Genomic DNA, 21,758 nt, shown 5'->3' with positions numbered 1-21,758 from the left:
TACTTCTTTTAAATTTTCAACAATGCAAATAAGACTTGGTGCAAAGATACCCTGGGAAAACTCTCACAGACTAAAGCACAGAGATTTATAATTTATATTTTTCTTTTTATTTTATAGAAGTCAAAGATAAAAAGGAAATCGCAAAATTAGCATTTTTGCCTGTTTTTCTTTGCATTCTGATCAATCTTCATGAGAATTTGACAATGTCCATTGCGACAAATTCCACAAGCCGAAATTGATGGAGCAGAAATTCGTATCTCTTTGCGATTTTACATGAGACAAAGATAAAAATAATTCACCCAATTATGGTTTTAGGCTCGCAATTCTTCTATATGTTGACCAATATAAGTGGCATTTTGCACAGAGATACCTTGCGACAATTCTCAAAGTAGACATGTTTATGATCTGGGCATTTCTTTTAATTTTACACGGTTTATGTTCTATGTGATAGAGAACATTGAACCTAGAGACATTATCTGCATGTGTAAACGTTATAAATGATTGTTAATTAATTGTATTTTGTGTCACACAATGCATGAAATTAAAAAAAAAATTACTCAAACTCACCTGTAAAATTTTTGTCATTGTGAAACTGACTGCTGCTCTGTGTTATAAGTTCACATTTTTTCACAAGAAAGTCTGGAGTTAATACTATGCTAATTATTGCATATATTATAGCTTTTTTATCTCTGCTTTGAAAATTCATTTTCTCTTGAAGTACACTGTATTCTTAGAATATTACCAAATAAAGGAGAGACATTATATTCGCTTGCGTATCTTAGGTTTTCTAGTTTTTATTGTGTTTGGTTACAATTCGATTTTTATAAAATTTAATGAAACATTTTCATATTCCTTGATCATTATTTATGCTAATAATCAATTTACTTGTGACCTAATATCAAAATAAGAGTCAATCGTATGTGTCGTTACTAAATAAATAAGAAAACAAATTATGCATGCACAGTATTTAGTTGTTGTTGTTTTTTTATTTTAAAAGTAGCGGCCTTTTCATGCGCTATAACCTACAAATGGTACGGCGCTGTGTCTGCGTATTTCGATAGTCATGGTGGGCAGAACACAGACAACCGATTATATAGATTTGAGTTTAACTACAAACAAATATATACTACACGAAATTTGTAGCGCTATTTTTCATTCAATGGTTTACGGAAAAATAAATTACAAGAACTTCTGAGTAACAGCTAAAAAATAGCTATTAATATGTCAACCACGCTATGTCTAGCGCAGGTGAGGACTTTCGCTCAATAGCAGAATTCATTAGGCCCTTTCAGTGATGCATTATATAAACGCTTTTCCTAAACAAAAATGTTCTAGTTATTATATAGTATAGATCATGTGTTATATCACAAACTAATTTCGCCTTTTAATTTTGCTCGTTTTTTGGAAAATAAAGATGGTTTTACTCTGTTTAATATTGTGTCCAGTATTTCTCTTTGCTCTATTCAATCTGAAGTCGAATAGTTGAGATTTATTCGCGCAAAGCGTTTAACGTTGAACATACAGCTATTCTACGAATCTTACTCGATGACTCTACGGAAAATCGGTTCACTAGAAAACAGCATAGTTGTCTTCTTAGCCACTATTTTATTTGATATTTCTAAGCTGAGTAACACCTTATACGAAAATAGGGTAAAATACCAGGTTATAGACTAATTTTGAGCTGTTGACTAGATAAAGAACAATAATTCAGCAGCACCTGCCGCCTAAGCAGCTACTCTTAATGGAAAAGTAGAATGGAGTCGCACAGTTGTGATGTCCCCACTGTTCAAAGTGTCGAGCATATTTAGTGCCTTGTTGTGGCTCGAAACTAAAACCTTGAGATCTCCATCTCTCGACGCTAACTAGTAGGCCACACCCAGCCGTTTTGTTACAAAAACGGTTTAATCTACTTTCACATAAAAGGGAATTTATCGAAATCATGAACCGAATCCCATCAAGTGTACCATTTTGTTCACTCGTGTGATACCAAGAAAAATCTTCAATCGCTTCGTTTATATGTTTTTCAATTATTCAACTACATGATATATTGATATATTATTGATCAAAATTCACAAAAAAATAATGCCTTTTATCTATCAATACTGTTTCGATATCAATCAAAATATTTATGTACCACTTTTGACATTTTCTTATTAGAAAGTTGTGACTTTTCAAGAAAGTTTCAGCTTATTAGCTAGTGATGACTAGCTGCCTTCCCTCTAGTCTTACACTACTAAATTTGGGACGGCTAACACAGATAGCCCTCAAGTAGCTTTGTGCGAAATAAAAAACAAACAAACATTTTTTTCTCCATAGCCCTCTGGTGGTACAGATGAATGCCTGTGGATTTTCAACACTATAAACCGGCTTCTGATACTTGTGGTGAACAGAGTAAAGATATCCCATTGAGTGGTTTTGAGCTTTATTTCAAAACAAACTTCCACAATTGTTAATTTTTTTTGGTGTAACTAATATTGTTTTCTTCGATGTGTCTCAATGTTTTATGGTTTATAAACAACATAAAAATATTTTTATTCTTGTTTTAAATGCTTATTTATTAAATAGAAACAGTATTTTAAAAATAAAATATTGTAGTTTGTTATTTAAAGAATATTTATTTTCTATTATTATTAAACCTTTTTAAATTTATTAGTCAACGTTTGAAGGGTACTATGCATGGTTTTAACATAGAACAAAAAGTTATTAGTGATAAAAATACATACTATTTGAAAACTTGCAGTCGCTTGACGTTAAGAGCTCAAACTGACCTCTTTTCCATGGCAACGGTGAGTTCAGATTCCTAGCCGGAAGTCACTTCACAGAAATGGATGTTGAAGAGTGTGTGATGTGTGAATTAGGCATCGCTTCCCTGATAACGCAGCGGTACTATCTGAACGAAAGGAAGCACAACGCCGTCTGCAGTTGAAGATAGAAACATTTTTAGGTTATTATCACATTTAGACAGGAATAAGAAACAAAAGTGAAGAATGAGAGTTGGAAGAAGTTCGTTGAAATACAGGTGTAGGTAAATCTGATTTAAGAATAAATTACTAACAGCTAACAAAAAACAAACAAATAAGCTGTTGTAGAGCGTATTAAAATAACTTGTCATGCGCATTTAAGGTTAACTTAATGTTTCACTATCTTTCTAAGGTGATTTTAAATTAGGTTTGATAGAGATAAATTCTTACAATCCACTAGGCAAAAGTTTTATTAACGCTATGGTATCTAAAGAATATACATATATGTACATTAGATCTGACGTCACATAACGAGGATTCTATAGTTGTTAAGGCTACTAGCTATAGAAAGATATTAACATATTAATTTATTTTACATTACATTGTATAAAACGAAGCTGATCTCGTTTTCTTTGTTTTTTGTTTGCAAGCAAGTAATAAAAATAATAATTTACTTTGAATTAAATTATATATGAGAACTGCTCTTTTGTTCTCAGGGATTAAAAACTATCTATCTTTTTTAATTCATATGATTATCTCAGAAGTCACTTCAATTTAATGGTTAGTAAAATTTGTGTCCGTAACATCTCTTACAGAAATGCAAGATTGCGACATTACTAATCATAGATAATTCTCTTATGGCACTAAATTTCTACTACTTAACATATATTTATAACACACATACATTTAATGGATATAAACGCAAGCAATATTAAAATATTGAAGGTCATTATTTTATACAAATAGAAGAGAGACAACGAACTGTAAACTATGAATTTGTCTGCCTATCAGTAAGAACCGACCAAAATAATCCTCAACAAACCACCTCATGGAATAATTGCCTGTCATCAGTATCTGGTCTTTTCATTCATCTTAAAATGAGTCATCAGAAAAAATGTCACGAATCCATTTCACCAGTAGAATGAATAGAAAGGGGAAAAGCCAGCCCAAAGATTGTTGAAGACACTGAACAACTGCAGCTCAATTATCCACTGACAAGTTCATGAGAGGCCAGGGACTGTCTGACATGTGACTAACTCATAGATGTTCTTCAAGATAAAGACATGGGCATCAAATTTTAACAAGAATATGAAGTTAGAATTCTTCATGGCTGCTAATAACCAGTTGAAACATCTATTTGAAAGTGTATAACCGTTATTATTGACCTTTATAATGCCTCCAAATAATGTTTAAATATGAGGGAATCCTAATAACCGTGACATTTGAAGTTCTTTTAAGCAAGATTAGAGTAAATTAATTTATGAGACCTTGGGTGTGGTCAAATACGTCAAGCGCAAGGGTTTGACTGCTAACTTCAAAACTGTAATTAAATCTCAAATTGGTCAAAAAGATGACGGAGTTTTGATCTAAAAATTTGTGCTTGGAAAAAGAAGTAAACTCATTATATGAACTGAGCTACTTTACCGCAGCTAAAATCAAAGCAGAAGAGTTATATCAGCAGCAAATTCAGCACGTAGGGTGACTCAGGCAAATAATTCAGAATACGTTTATTCGTAGTTTAAGCACAGAGCTGCACAATGGACAATTTGTGCTCTGTCCACCACGAGTATCGAAACTCTGTTTTTAGCGTTGTAAGTCCACATACATATTACTGTGCTTCTAGTGAGGTTCAGAATAAGAGCAGCATAAGAAGGTAACTCTCAGTGGAATAGCATGTGGGTTCTATTATTATTATATTATAGCTGGGTAGTAATTAATAACTACTTTTTATTTTACTTTGCAGGTATATTCTGTGAAAATGTCATTGAGGTCATTCAAGGTCATGCCATTTGAAACCTTTACACTCAAAAGCCGATAGAAATGGTACACTAACAGCTTAAACATTTTAAACCACAAATTACCAAAGTTTCTGGCTCCCGGTTGAACAGCGTTACGTCTACCGACTTACGCAACTGAAATCCGACATTCGACTTTCGCTAGTGAATACAGCTGACAGCTCAACGTAGTTTTGTTCCAGAACAAACAAACCATATTTGCATCCCAAGAACAACAGTAATGGGATTAAGCGCATTATTTCCATGAATAAAGAGTTGTTGAAAACCGAAATCGGATCATTGCATAGACTTCCATACAATCCTAGGTTTGAGATGCAATATGATAATTTTACATAAGTAGGTTATTACACTTTTGAAGGGTCAAAAATATTAAAAGTAATCAAATAAAAATTTCGTACATAAGATAGCACACAAACATATAGTTACAACTGCTCTCACATCAGAGTGATCAGTGAAAGAACAGTTTAACTTGGTCCTTCTGTATAGAGATTGTCATCAAAATGTCCAGGCTGCTTTCAGATCGTATATTGAACAGCTGAGAGTTAGCCTTTATATAAGATGATAATAAATATTTAACACGGACTCTGTACTGTAAGCTCATGTACAAATTAGCATGCAGGCGGATTGGAATAGTAATGCTATTGATGAGGCTGCAGTATTGGCATTTCTCACATCTGGACAGAACTTTTGACGCAACTCTTGGTTCTTGGTATTATTTCATATTACTGTTAGTATGTTTACCATCTCTGCATTTAATCCTATAACTATTATTGATGTTGTCGAGTAATTTTGTTTTAGTTTGTAATTCACAATGTTTAATTTGTTTGCATCTTTGACGTTTTTGGAGTTTGATGCACATTAACAGATGCTTTGAAAGACGTGTTTTAGAAGTTTACCTTAAAAAACCTCAACGCACATGACACGTTATTTCATATCACTAAAACTTATCTTCCTATAACTTTCATTTTGAATTTTTCTCATGTCAATGGACTTCTGAATCAACACGTGTATTCATGGATAGAAATTCAAACCTGAAACGTGTTTCAAGAGTAAAATACTGAGCGTTATGCGAATGATAAGGAAAAATATGCGGAATTTCATGGAAATATATTATTTACCCAATAAAAGGGAGATTATATTAACACTGTTTGGGTGAACGAGAATATTATACATGCAACTGTAGAACTTATCTTCGTTTTCTATTATTTTCAGTTTATTTCTCAGTATGAAGTAGAAACACCTGACGAACTTACACCACTTATGTCTGGAGTCCTATGATAAGGAAGAGTGAGCAAATGTGGCGTTCCAAATGTGTCATGACAAAGAGATTGATGAATTTAAGTGTTTTAAAGAATATTTACAGAATTTTCAGTTTGAACACGATTGTTGATGGTTAGTTATTACTTGGATGAAAAGGATAAAGATATATAGGTCCTAGTATGAGTCACTAGAATTACATAAAAATGTATTGACAGAATATGAAAAATGAAAGAAGCCATATAGGTTGAACTGCTGTGTAAATTGCTCCAATAAAAAACGTTATGTTTATCAAAAGTACGTGGAAAACATTTGTGTTAAATTTCACCCATTTATCTAAGCATGAATTACCTAAAACGGATCAATTTATAAAAATAATATGTATAAAAAATATACAGATGTGTTCTAGGCTGCAGCTGTTAGAAACTTTAAGTCTAGTGGTGTACGTAAACAACTACAAAGTTGAACGTTAAGCAGTTATAAATTGTAGTTGTTTAAGATGCAGGCTCAACATCGAATAAGAAACTTTTGTATGTCATATGTCGCGATACCCGCCATCACGTTGGCATTTCTAAGGTTCCGAAAACTTCGAAGGTTATGGCTTACTTTTTGCTCGTCTTGACCAGGTGGTTAAGGCGCTCGACTCCTAATCTGAGAGTCGCGGGTTCGAATCCCTGTCACACCAAACATGCTTTCCTTTTCTACCGTGGGGGCGTTATAATGTGACTATCAACTCCACTATTCGTTGTTAAAAGAGTAGCCCAAGCTAAATTAAGGACGACTAGCTCAGATAGCTCGCGTGTAACTTTGCGAGAAATTCAAAATCAAATAAACAAACAAAGCTCTTTTGTTTCTTGGTTGGGTTAGCCATTAGATGGCTTACAGACTTATTGATAAATAAAGGTTTCTATTTTATCGAAGAAAATAAAAACTTATTAGTCTATCGTGTTGATGCAGTTCTTAACCAATCTTGAGAAATAACTAATTCACAATGAGATGGTTGTGAGAGAAATACTTGTAAATATTTTCCAAAAATGAAAGTTTTTTTAAATGTTTATTTTGTAACTTTTTGTTGTTCCATATTAATGCAAATTATTTTTTTAGGTTTATAAAATAACTAAGTTGGTAGGTGGATCACAGTTTCCAATAAAACTGACTCTAAGTAATATTTAAGAAGATATATTTTTTCAACTACATGATAAAGTTATTGCAAGAGCTTACTAATGGACTAATGTTCCAAAAATATTTAACCTTCCAGCTTGACTATCCTTCTGCAGTCCATTTCCTAATAATAGCAGCGTTTAGCAATTACTTAGTGCCCTCAAGTTGTTTTTTACTTATTGCATCCTTTTATACACATAAGATGTTGGAGTTCACTTTAATAAAAAAGCAGAAAAAACTTTGTAAAAAAATAAAACGATATTAAGGCATTTCTTTTCTCCACATTTTCAAACATCAATTACGTTTTTCGTTCTCGAGTAATGTGACCTTTCTTTACAAGTCGACGCTCAGTTTATTAGTAAAGTGGAAAATAATACTTCATTCAAGACGAACATTGCAATTTAGGGAGTTCAAGAAAAAAATTAAAGTTGAATATTCCTAACGATTCATGTCTACGTACATTAAAACCTTGTAATTTTTCACATTTGTTTTTAACAAACCAATTCCTTTTTGTATTTTTTAACAGTGCACCTTTCTTGTTGCGCTAGAGCACAAATGTCTTAAAGTATAATTGGTTAGAAAGTGTTGTTTAATAGATAAAATATTCTTTGAAATCTTGGGGAAAAATAGGTTAATTTCAAAAAACAAAACATTTGTTGGTTTTAATTTAATTATTTTTTATTTAAATAATGTATTTATTTATCTTGCTGAAGAAGATCAAGATGGGTTCAACATAAAAATTTAATCTATGTCAAGAACTTTAAAGTTTCAACAATAATTTGTTATTCCTACAAGAGTTGCATTGCAGTTTCTTTAGTTTGCAGTGAAGGGACTTGGTTGAGATTCCTGAAACTTCAAAGGATATAGCTTACTGTTTCTTGCGCGGCCCGGCATGGCCAGGTAGGTTAAGGCGTTCGACTCGTAATTTGAGAGTTGCGGGTTCGAATCCCCGTCACTCATACCAAACACGCTCGCCTTTTCAGCCGTGGGGACGTTATAATTTTACGGTCAATCCCACTATTCGATGGTAAAGGAGTAGGCCAAGAGTTGGCGGTGGGTGGTGATGACTAGCTGCTTTCCCTCTAGTCTTACACTGCTGAATTAGGGATGGCTAGTGTAGATAACCATCGTGTAACTTTGCGTGAAATTCGAAACAAAACAAACCTTACTTAATACTCACTTATTAACAAACTGTTTGAAGTATGTATTGAAAGGCTTATACCTGGTAGCATTTATTCAGATAGCGCTCGTGTAGTTTTGCTCGAAATTCAAAAACACAAACAAAGATAAACAAACTGTTTCTTGGTTGGAATAGCTACTATATCAATGATGGCCCAAGGTGGCAGGCGAAAAATATTTGCTGGCACGCGACATGCAGTGCAGCCTCTTGATTTATTTAAACCCTAACGCTAATCAATAATAAATAAATATATATATATATAATGATTATCATTATTATAAAATACAGCAGCGAGTGATTTTTTCAACCCGGGAGCAGTGAGAAATGTTCACAGGAGACATTTCACGCCCTCTTGGCGCCAGCTTTGCGGTTGCGGGAATATGTGACTTATGATAACACGTTTTGAATTCCTCGCAGACCCAGTGAACACATCAGTATTTGAGTAAAAATAGAAGTAAACTGTTGATATTGGGTTCGCTGTGCTTATATTCTTCCTTTGTTGTTTGTGAGTGAATAGTGGATATTTAGTGATAATAACGGTAATTATGTATTTATTTTTTCGCAGCAGATATATGAAATATATTGTTAAAATTATTTTATTTGCGTGGCATGCGTATATTTTTGATCAGTTAGTTATTTATAGATCTATTTTTATATCAATCCCATAAATTTTCACATTATGTTATGTTACGGTAAGTTAAATTATCGTATTTAAGTTTACGTATAAGTATCAATGCACCTACACGGTAGATCTTCATAAAGCAGTTCCCTTCAGTGGCACAGCGGTTTGGTTTGTTTTGAATTTCACACAAAGTCCCCTGAATTTTCTGGATTAGGTTATGTGATGTATTCAGATGCTTGTCGAGTCACTTACCAGTGGCACGACAGTAAGTCTGTGAACTTATAATGATAGGTTTGGCCTTGTTTGTAATTAAGCACAAAGTTGCACAACGGGCTACTGTGCTCTACCTACCACAGGTATTAAAATCCTGTTTCTAGAGATATTTTAAAATCAGATTTATTAAACACTCATAATAATAATAAGTCGCAACAGGAGATTAAAATTATTATTCTTTAGTTTGAATTTCGCGCAAAGCTACACGAGGGCTATCTGCGCTAGCCTTCCCTAATTTACCAGTGTAAAACTAGAGGGAAGGCAACTAGTCATCATCACCCACCGCCAAATCTTGGTCTACTCTTTTACCAACGAATAGTGGAAATGACCGTAGCATTATAGCGCTTCTACGGTTGAAAGGGCAAAAATCTTTGGTTATGATTTGGATTTGAACTCACGATCCTCAGATTATAAGTGGAGTGCCTTAACCATCTTGTCACGCTGGGCCTTATTTCTTTAGTATTATAAATCAATAATCTTTTCCTTCTAACATAATTACAATTTGAATTAGATCTACTGTCACTGTAACTGTCTATTTCAAAACAAAATAAATAGATTTAAGATTGTCTAGTAAATTCTTGAAAACTAAGACTAAACGAATCTTGTAGACTATACAAGGTTAAGAGCAAATAATATTTCATAGATCAATGAAACTAATATTATATATTATTTTGTTGACAGATCAAATTAAGATTATACAATATTTTGTAGACAGATGGAAATAAGAGTAAGGCGTTGTAATGTATTAATTAGTGCTAAAATTTAAATCGCCGAATTTTCAAAAAGTCTCTGATAGATTACTTTTCTATAATAAGTTGAATAAAATAATCCAGATTATTTAGAAGAACTACTACGTTGATGAGCTTTCTTGTATGACCTACAAGTTAAGAAAAAATTATCTAACAAATTCCTAACGAAAAGAAAATTATTATGAAATACTAGATTTAGTTCTATAGTGTGGTAATGGTTATTAAGACTACAGTTTGTTTGAATTTCGCATAAAGCTACTCGGGGGCTATCTGCGCTAGCCGTCCCTAATTTTTCAGTGTAAGACTAGAGGGAAAGCAGCTAGTCATCACCACCCACCGCCAACTCTTGAGCTACTCTTTTACCAACGAATAAGGGGATTGACCGTCTCATTATAACGCCTCCACAGTTAAAATGGCTAGCATGTTTGGTGTGATGGGGATTTGAACTCACGATCCTCAGATTACGAGTCGAACGCCTTAACCCAACTGACCATGCCGGGCCACTTAAGACTACAGACAAATTTGCAACTCATATTTAAAAAAAATCAACTATTATTTGGACTATGATATAATCAACATAAAATTTAATATGATAAAATAAATTATCTGAAATACCAATTAATCATACTGTGAAGTTAAAAAAAACAAAACTGATACACCTTTGTATAATGATAATTTGCAATGAATGACGTCACGAAAAACTAGAGTCTTTATAAAATGAAATAAAATATGTAGAATCAGTAAGTGGATAGGGTATTGCATATAACACGGTTCATACAAAAGTTTCGAGTGTTATGTCAAGGTGCTGTTTGTTGATAGTTTAGGCAACGCAGGTATTATAAGGTTCAAATTAGAATGGATTATTCTTGCCTTGTTTTTGAGTAGGAAGACGTTTCGTTTTCTGTGCTTGGACCTTTAGGCCTTTAAAAAAGCACCAGCATATAAACCGAAACGTCATTTTAGCCAATTAACAAATAGTAGTACACTAAATTTTGATCCATACTATGAAATTATCTGTCTAAAACATTTTAATAGGGAATTAATTCTGAATTGTGAAACGAAGAGAACATATAGATATTATTCAATATTAGTTGTAGAAGAGAAGGGATTTTTATGTTTTATTTTGTTACTGGTTTCCATGACTCTGTGGTTGTTCTGTATATGGTGGATATTCGAGCAAAGAGTTCAATATTTTATATTATAATTACTCTTGGATTACACAAAATTTATTCCATGATTTGGTGATAAAGTTCTTAGTTCAGTAACTAAACGTCTCCTCGTGCTTAATCTTACACTTATTCATATTTAAACCCTAATATTCGTATGTTAATAGGTGTAAAGTGTGGATAAAGTACTTTGAGGTTTGCGCGAGATCTGAACTAAACTTTTAGTATTGAAGTTCTATTACTTTCCCAGTAAGCTTTATAAACGATATAATGATAGTTTTGACTTTCTAACTAAAAGTAATATAAACGTTAAGCTTCCATTCTGTGAGAAACGTAATGATATATTTTAGTTTTTTTTTTTTTTCCACGACGTTTTTCCAGAAACTATATATAAACAAACAGGTTTCATATACAACACAATTTCTTATGTTGTTTTCTTGGAACCTTCATGTTCCTTCTGAAATTTATCACGTATCTATGGATTAGATTGATTTTGTGTTATCTGGCTACTGCTCACTAATGGTGGATACGATCAAACAAGAAAAGGACTTTTGTTCATTTGATGCTTAGCGTATTTATCATCGCTGAAAAGCATTTTAACCGCCATAATCATAAACGATTCTAACTGGAACTATTTCTAGACTACCCTTATTTTGTTTGTAGTTCTTTATGAAGGTTAATTTCATGTTTGTGAGAAAAATCAAGGTGAACGATGATATGATAATACTGAATGGCTTTTTTCATCTTTTTTTTTAATATCTAAGTTCCTACAGTGAAGAAAGAGAGAAAGTATCACTTTTTGCTGCAAACTTCAGCCTTTCTGTTCTTACTTCGAAATATTTTTTGCAAGTGTATTAAACAACAACAAAATAATCTTTCGCAAGCGCTTCGAAATATGATGACAAAATTAAAATATGTTACATGCCACTTATTAATCGATTTAAAGTACGTATGTCGCTTCTGCAGACTTCACAACAACTCACTTGTGGCGCTGCTGTCGAGGTAGTCTTGTCAAGCCATTGCTGCGAGATCGCATCAGTTGTCAACTATTTCTACCAGCGAAAGGGCGGTTGAAAGTATTGGCTTTACTGCAGGCCTTTGAGGAAACACAGGCTTTTATCACAATGAGAGACATCCAAGCTGACTCCTTCTAAAATCCTGTAGTCACCCGACCCAAAGTTGTAATTTACGTAAGTTGTATAGGTTTAACTTCAAAAAAGACAAAGTTCAGATGTTAACATCCTTTAGAGGATATAAAATACATAACTTTTGTCCATAAATAATTTAAATTGGTCAAGTAAAAGACACAAATATTTCTGTTCACGTTTTTACATTTATGGTTAAAGCTTCGTTATGAAAAGACAAACACTGGTTACAAAGTGATTCAAAAGCAGTTTCACACAAGAAGGACGGGTAGTTTCGAACCTAGTATTTAATATAACACTGGTCGCTAGGATTAATCTAGGCTTATACATTGTGATGAATCAAGTAGTTGTTGATTACTTTGAAGTTTTTTAGCAACAAATCAAATATTAAACCGTTTAACTTTCCATACTTAGTTTGTTGAAAACAACGATGAACTTTCGAGTTTTCTGTGCTTAATTTGTTTAAGATAATGATAAATCGCGTAATTTTCTGTGCTTAATTTGTTAAAATAAACATTTTAGTTTTTATGCTTAGTTTATTGACAAAAAGTGATAATAAACCTTCTAGTTTGCTCTACTTCGTTTGTTGAAAATAGTGATAAATCTTGCCGTTTCTGTGCTTAATTTATTAAAAACGGTGTTGAACCATGTAGTTTCTGTGCTTAATTTATTAAAAACGGTGTTGAATCATGTAGTTTCTGTGCTTAATGATAAATTATTGACGCTACAACTTGCCCTGAAGTTTCTCATGCTTGTTGATAAACCCTACAGGTGTTAAAGTAAGAAACAGCTCCTGTAATTATTGTAAAATAAAATATCTAATGAATGTCATGACGGCACCTTTAGTCATTATATGTTGTGTCACAAAAACATATATGCTGAATGCAACAACTGATGTAGGTTCTAAGTGGTGAATTCAGTCTTTTGTAATGTTGTATTTGCTATCGAATGAGGCTGTTGTTATACCTTGTGCTGTTGAACGCAATGATATTCTCCATAATATTAGGCCTAGCGTTGAACTGAGTGTCTGCTAAATGCAGTACTATATCCTATAATATTTTGTACTATTTAATAAATACCTCCTGTAATATCGTATGTAGTGTCGAATTAAATAACAGTTTGTCGCGATGTTTCCTCTGATGTTATACGTAAAAATTAAATAACTTTTAAATTCAGAGTTATTTTCTGGAACATTAGTAGTAGGAGAACTAGGTTATTTGCTGTACGTAACGTCCAATTAATAACTGTTGAAAGTATTGTTATTTTCTGTAATTTAAAGCGTCAAGTTAAATTTTAGACTAGTAATACTTTCTCTATCATTATACGCAATGCAGTGGTATTTTCAATAATGGTATATGTCGAATCGAATTAAAAACTGTCTGGAATCACCTGATAGATTGATCGTTTTACTAGAAATCCCTGGGTTCTGGAATCAAAATCTATCACCAAACATGCTCGTATAACGTAATTTTAATTCCACTATATATGCCTGGCCCCAACATGGCCAAACGTGTTAAGGCGTTCGACTCGTAATCCGAGGGTCACGGCTTCGAATCCCGGTCGTACCAAACATGCTCGCCCTTTCATCCGTGGGGGCGTTATAATGTGACGGTCAATCCTGCTATTCGTTAGTAAAAGAGTAGCCCCAGAGTTGGCGGTGGGTGGTGAAGACTATCTGACTTTCCTCTAGTTAGTCTAGTATTACTAGCACAGAGAGCCCTCGAGTAGCTTTGCGCGAAATTAAAAAAAACAGCAAAAAAAACCCAACAACAACAACAAAACAGACTGTTCGTGCCATCTAGTGGCTCGCCTGTAAGTTTGAGAATTCACACGCTAAAATCAGATTTTGATAACCTTGTTGGGTATAGCATATATATTCCATTGTTTAGCTTTGCTCTTACCACAAAACACAATCTCTACTTGTTTTAAAGAGTAACTCAAGAGTTAGCGTTGGGCGATGTTTGTTAGCTACCTTCTATTGTTTTAAAATCAGGGACAATTAACGCAGTGGCCCTCGTGTAGTTTTGCGCAGTATTCAATAAGCAAACAAATTAAAAACTGTTAAACATAGTTATACACCTTCTAGCATTATATGTAATATAACTTCTGCATTCGTAAATGTATTGTGGAGTTATTTGGTAACTGTTGAAGGCTGAGATAAATGAATCATTGAATTCAGAGATAGGTTCATTAATTAATATGTTTGCTGTTAAGAAATGCAACACAGTTGTTACGTGTACGCCATCTAATACTTTTTGTAGACATAGTTACTAGAAGTGTTTTCGCTGGGTCCAGAAAATGTTCTTTTGGAGAGTAACTAAAACTAAAATTAAAATGAAGAAATAATTGTATTTCTGGCTTTTCAAGTTCGTATGCCACGCTGTGTTGTAGCCTACACGGTACATAATTCTTCTCGTGATTCATGGCATGCACATGTTTTACTGACGTCACGACAGTACAAACAACACCGTTAAGCTTCTCTACTGATTGACGAATAAACAACACACTATAGTAAAGTGGTTGAAATAGATGGCCCCTCCAGGCGGTCTTTGACTCCCTTTGGGGAAATAAGGCCTGTAGTTATTGGAGGTAGTTATACTTAGAACTTGTTCATTAGTGTTGAATATTGTGTTTTGCGAACTTAACAACTGGTCCTGTGACTGAAGAATTTGGTAACGTGTATCTGTAGAGCAGAGTACTGTTTTAATTGTTTGTTTAAGCTTCCCATTGGGTTATATGCGCTATATTACCCTTGCGGAATTGAACCTCGGATTTTAGTAACGTAAGTCCCGAAACTTGCTGTTTTAATTTCACCAGTTTTGAGTTATTTATTACGTTCATTTCATAACATTTTTAAAACAAGGCAAAATTTTTGGATAAACAGTGTAATATATTACGTGTAAATGTGGTAATTTTATGTTTAATTTACGTTGTTGTTTATTTCCATAAAGCACAGTATTTAATTGTTTGGACAATCTAAGTAAAAGAAAAAAAAAATGATAGCCACGCCTTTTCACTAAATAATTTAGTTTGCACTAAAGATTTCAGATAATGTGTTACTTCGTTGTTTAATGTTTATTTTGTTATGATCGTACTCAGGATTGTTAGCTTTGTACAGGGTGTTCGGAAAGTCACTGTGCACTTATATATTTATTAACAGACATGTTTCAATATAGAATACAGGAGGTAAATATGAATAACAATTATAAACAATGTTGAAAGTGACCCCCCGTTGGCTTCAATACAGGCTTGGATCCTTCTTATTTTGTTTCTAAACACCGCTATCAGTTGCTGGCTTGAAATAGACTGAATAAAATATGATTACAAAACTTCACAGTAACTCTCCGCACACCCTGTATTATAATTATTTGAATGAATTTTTAGGTTAGTAAAGATAAATTTAACAATTAAATTAGTAAATATAAGACGTCCGTCTGATGGGTGGTTTTTCATTATTGTTTTGAATGTACTTAGGGTCAAACGGTTTTTGTTTGTTTTGAATTTCACACAAAGCTGCACGAGATCTGTTTACGCTAACCGTTTTCTGCGATGAAAATAAAAATGGAATACGTGCACAGTTTAAAGAAGAACCGAGTTAGGTGATAATTATAGATAAATTGAAAAATTAATTTCAATCATATTCAGGTATAAAGAATACACGTTGGTAGGGACAGCTGTTGCTGTGTTTAAATCACACTGTAATATTTTTATTTTATTTAAAAGTATAAGATTCGTTTAGATTGTGTTTGATATTATTTTTGGTGGAAATAGCTTTTGTGTTTAAAGTTCAAGTAAATGTTTAGAATAAAGTTAAGCACTATGTTAGGTATGAAGTAAACTTAGCTATTTTATCCACTGAAGAGGCTCCCTGGAAGGAAGGACATCCAGTGGACAGAGTACAACTCTGATCTTTACTACTGGCTATAATGTAGGTAGAAAAGGCTCCTGGGGAGTTGGTACCGTGTTAATAACATAAATGTTACGATGACTGTTTTGAGTCGTCACTAGATTTTTGTGGGTTTTTTAAGTTAAAGAAAGAAAATCAATACATTTAGATGGAAAAAAATTTTGTGTTACGATGAAGGAAAAAAGAAGACATTGTGTTTTATATTCAATAATTAAAATCAGTTAACATTTAGAACTTTCCATCAATTAGGTAAAAGATTTTACAAATTTGCTGTAACACATTTAACTCCATTTTGTAAAATTCGTAACCTGGAATTAATAATTATTTGAAGTTTTAATTCAGTACACGATGTCTGGAAATAATGTACATGAGAGAGAGAAAAGTTTAAGATATTCTTATAAGTTTAACTTGATTTTTCTCTAAAGATGATTGCCATTGCTTAGGTTTATCACTATGTAAGATGGAACATTTTGATTTTAACTCTAAGCATTACGTAAAAACTTCTCAGTGGCTCAACGGTAAGTTTTGGACTTAAACTCGAGAAATTGGGTTTCTATACTTTTATAGGCACAAGATAAATATCCCATTATGTGTCTTTGCGCTTAACGATAAACAAACATGTAAAATGACATTTGGTATTAACTATAATAAAGTAACTTATTCAGTTAACTATATATGATGTATTTATTAAATTTGGTTTCGAACTTTTCCTATTCATGAATTGTTTTTATAAAATTCTATTACTGCACAACTTTCTACTTGAACACTTTCGAAAACTATTCAGTTACAGATAAACAGGGTACATTGTAGGTGAGATATGAAGGAGTACTGCTGGTCACTCACGAGTTGGTCGTGAATTATTCATTATCTGTATTAAGAGTATTCCCAGTTACTCATCGGTTATTGGGGAGCTATTTATAGTCAACTTAAATTACTGGTGTGTTATTACTCCTTAATACTAATGTGCACATTGTGAGTTACTCTTAGATTACACATGAAAATCGTAAGTTAATTTGATATTGCCTATTTTACCATTTATACAAATACAGAATAAAAACAGATGGGGGTATTAAAATTCTATTAATTATATTCTAAAATTTGAAGGATCTTACCACATGTGGCCAATCGGTTATTGCGCTAGGATGTGGATCAAAGGATCCGATATTTTAGACATGTCTCTATTGAACACATCCTGAACTTTGAATTGTGGTGCTTTTCAAAGGTTCCAGTAGGGCCAGGTGGTTAGCGCGTTCGATTCGCAATATGAAAGTCGCGAGTTCGAATCTCTGTTACACCAGACATGCTGGCCCTTTCAGCCGTAGGGGTGTTATAAAGTTACAGTTAATAGCACTATTCGTTGGTAAAATGGTAGCCCAAGAGTTGGCGGTGGGCGGTGATGTCTAACTACCTTCTCTCTACTTTTATACTAAGAACAGCTAGCGCAGATAGTTCTAGTGTAGCTTTACGTGAAACTGAAACCAAAACAAACTTAATAAAGTTATAAGTGTGTAATATGAGATTGTGTGGAACAAAATCCATGAAAATATTCAATGGATATTTAAATCTTATAAAAGTATTTCTTACGTGACTTAATTATTTCAAAAATAGCAAAATATATAACGTTCATAATCTTAATACCACTGAATACACCACTTATCAGACCACGTTAATCTCTAGATATATAGGGCTTGAACTGTTGTATAGAAAATCTGAAAATAAATACCTCATAAAATCCATGAGAAATTTGTGTTTGTGTTTAAACTGGAAAGAAAGTCAAACACTTTTAATTCCATTTTCAATATTTCGACATATTTTACAGAGCTGTTAAGGCCGTCATGCCGTGGTCGTCAGTACAAGGTCCAAGGTTCGAGCCACAACATGTCAATGAATGTGCTCTACAGGTTCTGCTGTAGGAGCGTTATAATTTTGACAGTCAGTCCTGGTATTCGGTTAAGAATATGGTGCTGACTAGCTGCCTTTCTTGTTATTGCACGAGGTTGGGGACCGAAGGTATATAATAGTTATGTAGTTGGTTGTTGCCGCTAATTGACTATCCGCCCCCTGACGAGCAGTTCTAAATTAAAGGTGAACGACTATGTCCGAATTATTAAACCTCTGCTCTGGACATTCAACTCATGGGTCGCATAAGGTGTTGTCCAGGTTTAAAATACCAAATACGTACAATGTGCCTATTTTTTGAAACGTCTGACAGTGATACTCTTATACAATATCTGTGGAGATATCAGTCTCATATTATTTACAAGTAACCAATATATTTCCTGATATTTTCTGGAACAAAATTGCTTATAGTTGATGACAATTCAGAATTTTGGGTACAGTACACTAGCGGTATGACAATGTTTGCTTCATACCATTTCTGGACAGTCGAAGAATTTGACGCCCTATAACTTCTGCCACGTGACAAGGCATGACTCTGCATCAAGTACAAAGAAACTGACTAAACGAAACGTTGATCTAGTTGATAACAAAGGCATATTCTTTTATACAAAACAGATGTGTATTTACTCAATAACTTGCATGCATATAAACAGTTACATCAATATAGAACAGTATGTGAACATTTTGGCCAAGACTGTAGATGTAATGCTGAAATTACTTCAGATATTAAGTATTTTAGTTTATAATTTAGATATTTTTAAGGGGTATCCAATCAGTGATAGTGTGTGAAACGAACATCTAATTGTTTTGCACATTTGTTGATAAGCGAAATACTTCACTTTGTGCGATCTATGCTCTGCCCTGGTTCTTGTTATAAATGGCACTACTTTTGGTCTGTGTGATTTATTAATAAGTTCTATTATATTCTTTTCTCTTTTCAATGTTGGCTTTAATAACAGTTTTTATTAAAATGTTGAATATATATATATACGTTATTAATATTTTCTACTTTTTATTGCATATATTTATAATCATAGTTATTTTGGATCGTTAGCTTACTCTATGTACTTAGGATTACCTGAGTCTTCTTTAGCTGCTCAAGCCTCGTGAGGTATTATTTGGATTAGGCTAAGATAGGGAATCTCCTGAAGAATCACTACTTTGTTTGTTTTATGGCAAAGCTACATTGTACTATCTGCTGAGAAATCGAATCGTAGATTTTAGCGTTATAAATCTGCAAACTTACCGCTAACACATCGGGTGAGGAAGAATCAATGTAATTTAATCATTGTAAGTACTTGTTTAATGACGTTACATTCTTCTAATAAATCAGGCAAATTAATGGATGGATTAATTTTCAAATGTTCTTTTATTGCAATGATCCGAAGTTACTGATAATTCAAAGTTAAGCGTATTTTTTCATATTGATCCAAACATTCTATAAACATCTTTTCAAACACTGTTTTGTTAAAACTACTTGAGACTAATTAGTTTCTTTTTTATTGCTTATAAATATACCTTTCTAGTCTTTGTTGTTAGAATTCATTATGGAGATGTAAAATCTTAGGATACAAACTAGTGATGTTTGTTAGACAAACACTAAATTATCTAGTTTGAACATCCAGTCACCTCCCTCGGTGGGACAGCGGTCAGTTTTCTGATTTACATTGCTAAAATCAGGGGTTCGATTCTCCTCAGTGGACACAGCAGAGAGCCTTCTGTGGCTTTGCTATAAGAAAACCTGCATACCTGTGGTCTACCTACCGCAGGTATCGAAACCCGATTTCTTGCACTAAATTTACGCAGAAATACTGCTGTGCCACTGGGGTGCGGCTTCTGTGTAATTGTTTGTTTTAGAATTTCGCGCAAAGCTACTCGAGGACTATTTGCGCTAGCCGTCCCTAAATTAGCAGTGTAAGACTAGAGGGAAGACAGCTAGTCATCACATCCACCGCCAACTCTTAAGCTACTCTTTTACAAACGAATAGTAGGATTGACCGTTATATTATAACGCTCCCACGGCTGAAAGGGCGAGCATGTTTGGTGCGACCGGGATTCGAGCCCGCGACCCTTAGATTACGAGTCGAACGCCTTAACCCATCTGGCCATGCCGGGCCTCTTCTGTGTAATATCTAAGACAAACTAAACGAGTTCGTGAATAATGGTTTATTCTTAGCACTCAAATGTGTTGTGCTGGGTTTATCTTTCTCTTGTTTTCATAAAGATATATGATTTTTTTTCAACAGTGATAGGAAGCCTCATTGTATTCCTCCCTTATCTTTTTTATTCTTATGAAGTCCACCTTAATCAGTTTACCGGCTTTATTTATTGTTTGGTTTGAATAATATTTGACTTCTATATTTGTATTTCCTTAGGGTATAGATCGAATTTAATGGGCTGCCAGATACCAACGAGGTATTCTGATTTCTCATTGGTTAGTGATAACATTGAATGGCTGGAGTTAAACTGGATTTACACGTATAGAATGCCATAATATTAAAAACGAAACTTGGAAAATAGATGTAAGAGTGCTGTCGACCACGAGATAACAAAACTTTTATCAAAACAGACGATGGGCAAACTTTATATTATTTCTCAATAAGTTGATTTTTTTAATTGATTCACGAGCTACTATAAGATATCTGTAAAGTATATATTTTACTGTACGAGTAAAAGATTTTTAAATACCATACATATAATTCTGTGAATTGTAATCCACGCTCTCCGTTTGAATGTTGGAATTTTTACTCATCATACACTTTATGAATAAATAATCCTTACAGTATGTTTGTTTTTTTCTTATAACAAAGCCACATCGGTCTATCTGCTGTTTCCACCGAGGAGAATTGAACCTCTGATTTAGCGTTGTAAATCCGAAGATTTACCTCTGTCTCACCGAGGTACGAACCTTATAAATCTCTGAACATTTATGTGAATAATCTTTATAAATCCTTGTCTGTTATAAATTCCTGTACAGGTATAGAAAGGAAAAGTCCAAGTCTTTCTCTAAAGTTTTTTTTTATAAATATGAAGCGATTAAAGTGTACACATTTGAATATAAAAAGTGTAAATAATCGCTTTATAAAATCCAATGACGTTCTTTCAGTAATACAAGAATAATTAATATATCTTTAGCCTTGCTTTCATCTGTATAATGTGGCTTTTGCGTTCATTTCATCTTTTTATTCATAAATTCTTGTTAAGTTTGTTAATGGAATTCTTGCGTCAATATAAGATCTAAGCTATCTATCATTCCCATTTTAAGTTTTCAATTATTTGAAAACTACAGAAGTTGAATTTGGAGGTGATATACATTTCTAAGTCTGTGACCATTGTTAGGAATATGAGGAGTTACTGCGGTGGTGTTTACGGTCTGATGAGCTGGGAGTACAAAAATATAGAACGAAATAATCTAGTAATCAATTTGGTAGGCTGTCCCTTCTTCCAGAAAGATGGAAATAAATGGCTTTAATCATCTCGGAGATAGTTGAGTTCTCTGTTTAAAGTTTTTCATTTTCAACAAACATCTTCGAGATTCTATGTTTGACAGCTTCGGGTGATAGGATTCGTAATGTAAAAAAATAATAAAAAAACGCTTTTTATTCCTGAGTTTTTGTTGAATTAGGTTATAGAAGACGTTTCT

The 21,758-nt window shown here is 33.3% G+C and overlaps 1 protein-coding gene across 7 annotated transcripts in view; it reads left to right on the top strand.

Moving 5' to 3' along the window:
• The window catches only part of LOC143255702 (synaptic vesicular amine transporter-like), a 116,773-nt gene that overhangs the window by 10,200 nt on the left and 84,815 nt on the right, over positions 1-21,758 (top strand). For 2 of the 7 annotated variants that reach the window (XM_076511774.1, XM_076511768.1), the window contains exon 1: positions 11,564-12,354. The exons of 2 other annotated variants lie outside the window; for them this stretch is intronic. The gene's annotated coding sequence lies outside the window, so the exon portion shown is untranslated. Of the gene's footprint in view, positions 1-2,740; positions 3,026-11,563; positions 12,355-20,925; positions 21,016-21,758 lie in introns of those variants that run through there. 3 more of the 7 variants (XM_076511772.1, XM_076511770.1, XM_076511769.1) reach the window with 3 other exon arrangements.

Source organism: Tachypleus tridentatus, chromosome 7 (genome assembly GCF_004210375.1).
Source record: "Tachypleus tridentatus isolate NWPU-2018 chromosome 7, ASM421037v1, whole genome shotgun sequence".
Taxonomy (NCBI): Eukaryota; Metazoa; Arthropoda; class Merostomata; order Xiphosura; family Limulidae; genus Tachypleus; species Tachypleus tridentatus.
Note: the sequence above shows the minus strand (reverse complement) of the source record. Positions and strands in the feature narration are given on the sequence as shown.